At 46.8% G+C, this 8,551-nt stretch overlaps 1 long non-coding RNA gene across 1 annotated transcript; it reads left to right on the forward strand.

The window, feature by feature from the left end:
- Positions 1 to 651: 651 nt before the first annotated feature.
- LOC131586174 (uncharacterized) lies at positions 652 to 6,507 on the forward strand. Its single transcript, XR_009279101.1, has 3 exons — positions 652 to 856; positions 3,629 to 4,091; positions 5,858 to 6,507. It is a non-coding gene; the product is annotated as an uncharacterized LOC131586174 (long non-coding RNA).
- The last annotated feature ends 2,044 nt before the right edge of the window (positions 6,508 to 8,551 follow it).

Raw genomic sequence — 8,551 nt, forward strand, 5'->3', positions numbered from 1 at the left:
GAGTAATTGTAATCTGCTTTAGGAATGACTTTACAGCTCCTCAGAAGTTATCAGAAAATTCTCCACCCACCAGCACTGGCTGGTGTTGATGACTGAGCCTGGTTAATAGATTGTCTCTGATCTCGAGTTGCTGCCGTATAAGATGGAATATCTGGAATATCATTCAGTAACCTGAACTGGAAAATTAGAGATTGCAGCTGTGTGATGGGTGAGATCAGAAAGGCTGCTGTAAGAATCCTGTTCTGCCCATATTGCTGCAGGAAATGCTCCTGGCTCTTCTATAGCAATATGTTTTACAAAACACCCTTAGAAACCATCGGTCTCCCCAATATCAGCACAGATACTTGGGGGTTAAAATCAGTAGGAGCTTGCCATCTAAAATCCAGTTCCTATGCCTTGCTCTGGAAAGTGGAAAGGCCAGACTTTGTATCAGATTAAGATGAGTTAGAGTAGATTGAGGCTTAAGGATTTTTTCCATCAGAATGAAAATATTAAAGACAGATAATTTTACCTTGTCTCTGTGTTATTTAATTTTTATTTTCCTGATTCCATTTTAAGCTGAATTCTACTAATGCTTGTTATTCCACTGGCACTCCAGTTTAGCCCAGAGAATACTGAAAATGCAACATGTTTTTATGTCTGCTAAAAACACAGATTTCATTTGGTACTTTTTATTTGTTTTCTTTGCTAGAACATGGACACTCATATTTATGACCTTCTTGTTTTCCAGCACCTCCCAGATGGCTCTGCCCCAAGTGCACACGCTGAATTTTATCTTCTGCCAGATCCTTATGAGGTCAGTCGAAGGAAAACAAGAACAGCTCCAAGAGGCTCTGACCCTACTTACAATGAACTTGTGAGTACCATTCACTTTCTTCCACCCCTTCTTGTTTCATGGAATCATGGAATGGGTCAGGCTGGAAGGGCCCACAGTGGTCATCTGGTGCCACCTCCCAGCTCCAGCAGGGCCATCCCAGAGCACGTGGCACAGGATTGTGTCCAGATGGTTCTGGGATATCACCGGTGAGGGATTCTCCACAGCCTCTCTGGGCAATCTGCTCCAGTGCTCAATCACTGCACAAGGAAGTTCTTCCTCCCATTCAGGTGGAGCTTCCTGGGTATCTGTTCCTCCTGTTGCCTCTTGTCCCATTTCTGGGCCTCATGGAGCAGATCCTGGTACATTCCCTGACCTCTTCCTGCAGATGCTGACAGACATGGATGAGGTCCCCTCTCAGCTGTCTCTTTTCCAGGGTGAGCCCAGCTCACTCAGAGTTTTCTCTTGAGAGACATGCCCCAGTCCCCTCACCATCTCCATAGCCCTTCACTGGACTCACTCCAGTGGTTCCCTGCTTTTCTTCATCTGCTGAGCTTGGAACTGAACACAGCACTCCAGATGTGCCTCACTAGGGCTGAGTAAAAAGGCAGGGTCACCTCCCTCAACCTCCTGTCAATGCTTTTCTCGATGCACCCCAGGATCCCTTTTTGGCCATGAGGGCACATATTTTTGCCAGCACAATTGTTCCCCCTCAGGAATGCTGCATAAGCAGCTGTTCCAGCCAGGCTGCTCCAGTCCTGGCCACTCTGCTGAGGGCAGGTTGATGAGGATGCTGAAGGTATTGGACATAAGCTATATTTGGATATTCACATCAATAACGTGCATAGAGCATCTTTACATTTTTAGCATGGTAAATGACAAAGCCATCTGGAGGCTCGCTCCACAGACGCTGCCAGATTTCTGAAAGGTAGAAAATGCCTGCTCAAAAAAATGCTCTCCAGAATTTCACTGACAGCAAAATATTTTTATTCTCCTGCATGAAGTTGAGATAAATGCAATTTCTTCTTTGGTTGCCTTGCCACTGACCTCCATGGCAGTGATCTCTGTCAGTGTGTCTTCTGTCTTCATGCACATACCCAGATAACCCAAAAAAATTTGGATCAGGATATGTAACAAAAAAAGAAACTGCTGCTGAAGAGAAGCAGTTAAATATTTTCAAATTTTAGGTAAAAAAGGTGGTTGTTTGGAGGAAAAAAAATGTCATATTTCTGCAATCACTTTTGGCCAGTTGCCTTCTAGTTTTGTCTTGCCGATAGCAGACAGTGCAGGGTGTATCGTAGTGACAGAGTGGGTTATCTTCTTTTGTAATTATTACTGAATTACTGCAGTTGGGATTTTATTTTTAATTTTCTTTGAAGCAATTTGGGTCTATTCTGCAAGAGGAAAATGAAAGTAGCAGGGTAGAAGAGAGGTGTTCATGCTTTGGTATATGCATAGCTCAAAGGAAGAAGAAGGAAGGGTCTTGGTACCACATTAATATTTGGGAAGCAACCATAACCACCCATTTTTCCTAATGTTTATATATCCTGTTTTTGAAGGAGCCTCTTGCTTTGTAATACTAATTTCTCAGCTCTGCAAGCTTAGAAGTAGCCCAGAGGATGTTCTCTTTTTCCTGAGGCAGAGGCTATATTTGCTAATTAAGCTGCAGCTTTGACAGACAGGGTTTAGCCTTCCTCTGCTCAGTTACACAGGGACTCAGAGGAAGTGAAAAGCAGCAGCAGTGATGGCTCTTCCACGTTCCTTACTGGTTTTAATTTAGTCTAGAGGCAGCCAGTAATTTACAGAGGTTGCTGCAGTGCAAGGATGATTTCTTCTGTGGATTTTTTTCCTAATCCTCCTTTATTGGATAATAATCAAATCCAACTAACGTCTGTATATAATATATAGATATTTTGTCTTGTTGAATGTTTTTTCCTAACCACTTTCTATATTGATTTGCTTTCAAAAGGTGTATGAATATCTTGATATTAAAAATTAAGAAATATTTTGTAGTCCTTTCTTCGCTATGTAAATAAATTCTTACAGCAGTGTATGTAAGAGAAAAACATAAGGATGGTAAAGGATACAAAGACTAAGAGAACTTAATTAAAATTAAAATACCACCTGGGCAGTTTCCATCTAGAATGGAATACTGCAGTGGGAAGAATCACCTGCCATTAATATTGTTCTGATTTCAACATCACGGATTTGCATTCAGAGAATATGTTTATTTCAAAAAACAGAGAGTGCCATTTATTCATTTTGTTACAAAATTGTGCTCTAGAGAATAAACGTAGTGCTGAAGTCTCTCAATGCTATAGTAACAAAAAAAGCCTGGAATGTTGCAGATTTTTTTGAGCTGTTATAGGTGGTTGACATAAAAGTATTACCTGTTGTTGCAGGCAGTCAATTAATTTTATTTACACAATTAGTTGGTTTGTTCCTGTTGTCCCCCCCCCGTGGTTCTGTGTTGGTTTCACCCATTTGTCAATTATTGTAAACCCTAGCCCCTTTTTCCAGATTGTTCCTCATACATTACCCTGATCCTGCCCCCGAGCCCTATCAATCTATGTAAACCCAACCCTTTGATCCAGCAAGTTCCCTGCTTTTCATCCCTTACTCGAAGCCCCATTGGCATTATGACTGCCGCCCCTCCCACGTGTTATCCCTATTGGCCCCCAACATTGTAAACCCTCCCCCCAACTCCTCCCCTGAAATACCCTGATTGGTTCCTGAGTTTGTACCCTCCCCACCTTAAATTGCGGCGCACAGAGGTGCTGCTCGCTCAGTTTGTCCTACCTTTGACCTTTCCAGTCCCTTCCCCGTCTACTGTTCCTGTCTCCTACAATAAATCCGGTTTCTGGGAAGATTATTGGACTCTGAGCCTCCTCCGTTCCTCCACCGAGCATCCACAACGTGCTGAGACCGCAGTGCCTGAGGGCTTAAGAGCTCTGAAGGTTCGGTCTGGGACAAATAGCTCCCAGATCATTCCCCACTCCTGACGCTGCTAGCGGTCAGTGAGGCAGAGCTAGCCTGAGCTGGAAAGGCCGCGGAAGGAGCAGCGTTAACTGGCGCCCAACGTGGGGCCTCTGCAGCCTGTGGAGACCCCCGGAGGAGTCGACCCTGTGGATTACAAAGACTTGTGGGCGGCAGTTACCCCGGTTGTAGCAGGTCGGTTTTTGTCCGGCGGCACTCCCGGGGAAGAAGCGACAACCTCCGGTGTGCAGGAGACCGCTTCTGGGGCTCGGACGCCTTCCACAGCCCAAGTCAGGACCTGGTGAGTTTCCCCAGTGGGGGAAGGAGGGGTGTGTGTGTGTGTGTGAGTCCCCCTTGTGTGTTGTGAATTGGGTCCTGACCCTTATTTTCAGTTAAGTTTACATTTGCTGCTGGGAGGCGGTGGAACTGCGGAGCCAGGGGGGAATCAGAGATGGGCGCATGTTTGTCGGCTCCGCAGAGGGGGATTTTCCTCCAAGTTGTGGGTATCCTCGAGGGTGGGAATCATAAATTTTCGCGTGGGTTGGTCAAAAGGCTAGTACGTTGGCTGTTCCTGCATTTTCCCCATGTGTCCCCTGAAAATGTTATCTCAGTGATATTTTGGAATTCGGTTGGGTCCAAATTAACGGCTTTGGTGGTTCAGGGTGACAAAACAGCCGCCAAATTAATCCCACTTTTCGTTTTAATTCAGACTGCCTTAATTGAAAGAAAGGGAATGCAGAGGCAGCCAACGCAGCCTTCCCCAGTTTCTTCAGTTTCCCCAGTTTCCCAATCCCCATGCTCCTAAGTTGGGGGAGACCTGCGGAGCAACCCGTAGAACGCAGGGCTCCGAAGTCGGCAGCAGTCTCCCTGGCTCCCCAAGCCTCCCTCAGAACCCTTGCCCCAGTAGCCCTGGCCAAGCTGCCGGAGCCCTTACCCATTCCCCTGTTCCCCCAGTTGACAATCCAAAGTTATCCCCTTTCCAAGTTGCAAATCCCCAGTTTAATAAAGTTAATGATCCCCAGTTACTTTCCCAGAACCCTGGATCCCCTATTTTCCCTTGTCTCCAGTGCTCTCCTATGTCTCCCCATGCCCTGCCTGACCCTCAAAATGGCCCCCAAGGGGCACAAGATGGCGGGGACCGCATGGTCGGACCCTTCCCTTGTTCTCCTTCTTCCCAGAACCCCTTTCTTCCCACAAAGTGCAACCCCTTCTTCCCTAGCCCCTCCCTTCTATCCTACCCTGACTCCTCCCACCTCCCCTTGGGTGGTTCCTCCTCCTCGGGGGCGTGCCCCCAAAGTGTAACCTCCCAAAACCCCACCTCTTCCGGCTGCGGCTCCTCCCTCCAACCCTCCTCCTCAGTCGGCCCTCCAGCCCCGCCTCTTCTGGCTCCTGGTTCCCACGCCCCTCCTCCTGGTTCCCACGCCCCTCCTCCTGGTTCCCATGCCCCTTCTCCCAGTTCCCGTGCCGCCCCATCCGGTCCCCATGCTTTGGGGACCGGAAGTGACAGGCCTGAGGACCAGAACCCGGAACAGGTTGTGATTCCCTTTGCCGCACCAGTCAGTTTTCGAGGAAGGGGAGGGAGGTACCGAGAATGGGAACCCTTCTCCTTCCAGACAAAGAGGGAGCTGTGCAAAGCCCAGGAGGAGTTCAGCAGGAGAAGTGAATATTTTAAGGGCTTATTAAAGGCCACCTTCTCGGCGAACGAGATGGTTCCCCACGATTTAAAAGAACTGTTTGCCTGCCTCCTTTCCCCAGCTGACTATAGGCTGTGGAAACAAAGGTGGAAGAAATCGTTGGAGGCCATCCTTCCTGAGCTGTTGCGCAGCGAGGAGTCTTGCGGTTGACGCAGACGAGAATCCCCTCTCGATAGACCACCTGTGCGGTGAAGGGAATTGGGGGAAGCCAGAAGAACACGCCAGGGTTTTACCTTGGCCTGTCCTAATTAAAATAACAGAGGCCGCTGAGAAGGTATTTAACATCTTGCCGGGAGGGGAACCCCTGACCAACTTTTCAAATATCAAGCAGTCGCCCAATGAGCCCTTTACCATTTTTGTCAAGCGATTACAGGAACAGATAGAGAGGCAGGTTGACAGACCTGAGCTGCAGGAGCAGCTTATCCTGGAGATGGCAAAGACAAATTGTAATGACATTTGTAAACAAGTTATTTTCAGCCTGCCTTTGTATCCACCGCCAACCTTGGATGTCCTCATTGATGCATGCGAGAAGAAAGTGCCATTAGTGGGGACGTCCAGGGCGCCATCTCTACCACCGGCGGCCACGAGACCACCGACTGCAGCAATAGCCCAGCACCCGCCAGGCCAACCTCCACCACTGTCTGGAAAACCTCTGCAGTGCTATCGCTGTAGGCAGCTGGGGCATATGACCAGGGATTGCCCTGCCGCGCATCCCTGCCCTGGACCTGCGAGGGGCAATATGGGGGGAAAAGGGGGAGAGGGAGTCTTTAATAAAAAAAACTAAAAGCGCGGCGCGAACCTGCCCCGCGTGAAGCAACAAATGGGGCAGGTATCGCGGTGGGGGGGAAAAACACCAACCGGACATGGCCTATTCACTGGACGAGACACTTGGTAACGACACGAGACATCCTCTTCCGGTCCCAGCACTGGACAGTAGTAGCTGTGGACCCGCTGGAGGAAAAGACAATGGACACCGGACGTGACAGTAAGTACATCGCCATCGGGGACACCAAGCACACCCCTCCGGAGATTGAGATTTCTCCGATCACCTTTCTGGGTGGTCCGGAGAACCTCATAAAAGTATTACCTCTATTGAGGCTCATCACAGGTAAAGTGTATTGGCCAAGGAATTCGTTGTTAGACAGAGAAATCTCATCCTGCACGCAGAAGCGTATCATTGCCAGTTCTGGAACTTGGATGTTAAAAGAGAATGTTTCGTTCCATTTAGGGCTCAAAGCTAATTAAAGGAGAAAAGAAACAGGATTAAAATATGATTTCTTTTTTTTCTACTCTATAACTAAGCTGCTATCACTAGTCTGAACTGGTAAAGAGTTTCTTTTACCCTAGGTATCTGTGCCCATTTAAACAAATAACTAAACTCCCACTGACTGTAGTGGGGCAAAAGCCTAAGATAGTTGGTGTCATCCCTTAAAAGAGAGAAAAATGAGACAAGGATAGCCAGGTTAAGAACTTCTGCTCAGCTTAAATTTTCCTATAACCATACCAGTTTCATGCTTTTGTCAAAGTTTCTCCTTTCACAGTGCTGGAAATGAATAAATTCAGGTAGTAGAACGTTCACTTGACCAGAAATACAAAAAGAGAATGTGGAACAGGAGGGGTTTGCCTGGTCTTTAGCAATGTTCATACAGGGAAAAGAAATTCAGGGGCTGATTTAAAACAGCAGCTATCTATAAAAAAGAAAAAGGAAGCATAGAAGACAGAGGCACAGACAAAATGAGATCACAGAAAGCTTGTAGTCTGAGACATCAAGAAGATCTGTATTATAAAGATAAGGGAGTGCTCAAAGACAGCTACAAAGAGTACACACTTCACCTGTCAAGCAATTAAGGGATTACTCCTACCAGAGACTTCAAATGAGACGAGTGATGAAGTTACAGCAATTTCTTAAGAAAACCTCGTCATTAAGTTAAGTGGTTAAGGCTGGGATAGGGTTAACTTTCTTCATGTCAACCCCTATGGTGCTGCATTTTGGATTTTTGACTCAAACAGCACTGACTACACCCCAGTGTTTGAGCTATTGCTGAACAGGGCTTCCACAGTGTCGAGATTTCTGTCTTTCTCACTGCAGAGCAGCCTCCCCATCCCAGTGAGGGGGCTGGGGGTACCCAGGAAGTTGGGAGGAGGCACAAGTGGTACAGCTGACCCCAGCTGGCCAAGGGGATGTTCCTTACAAATGGTGTCATGCTCACAGCTGGGGGGAAGGAGGAAGGGAGGGCATTCAGAATTGCAGTGTCTGTCTTCCCAAGTAACCTCAGAGCTCCAAAATGAAGCCTTGTTTCCCTGGGAATGGCTCTACACCTGCCTGCCCATGGGAAGTGGTGAATGAATTCCTTATTTTGCTTTGCTTGTGTGGGCAGCTTTTGCTTTATCTATCAAACTGTCTTCTTCTCTACCCGAGGGTTTTCTCATTTTGACCTTTCCAGCCCTCTTCCCATTCAACTAGAGGAGAACAAGCAAGCAGCTCTTTGGAGCTGAGCTGCTGTTCAGGATGAGCCCACAGCAGTGTGCAAAAAAAACAATTCCACCTTCCTTTAGAAAGGGGGAGTGCTCCCAGCTGTGTGTTTGTGCTTCCTTAATCTACCAATCTACTTAATCTACCAATCTACTTAATCTACCAATCTAGAAAAATGGCACACACAGCATGAACTTCTGCTACAGATTTTGTGCCAGGAAATCCTAGTCTAGAGAGAAATAATTGGTGTTTCCTTATAAAATGTTGTTGTGCTTTGTTCACAGCCTAGAGAAGCAGACTGATGCTCACCATTACTAGATTCTACCAATTACTACATTCTACCATTACTAGATTCTACCAATACTAGTTTTCTTTCTTGCTTCATCCTCTGGCACACCATAGATTTCTATCTGTACCATGGGGTTAGCTTTGTTGGTCCTTGACATGCTGCTGCGTGGTAACTGATGGCCACTGATGAGCTGGAAAATTAAAGTTATATTGAAGTAACTGTAAGAATGAACTAATTCACCACAGCCATATAGTCACCATAATAGAAATAGCTTTCAAAAGAAATTACTTTAAGTATATGCTAGT

The sequence above is a fragment of the Poecile atricapillus genome, chromosome 18 (genome assembly GCF_030490865.1).
Source record: "Poecile atricapillus isolate bPoeAtr1 chromosome 18, bPoeAtr1.hap1, whole genome shotgun sequence".
Lineage (NCBI taxonomy): Eukaryota > Metazoa > Chordata > Aves > Passeriformes > Paridae > Poecile > Poecile atricapillus.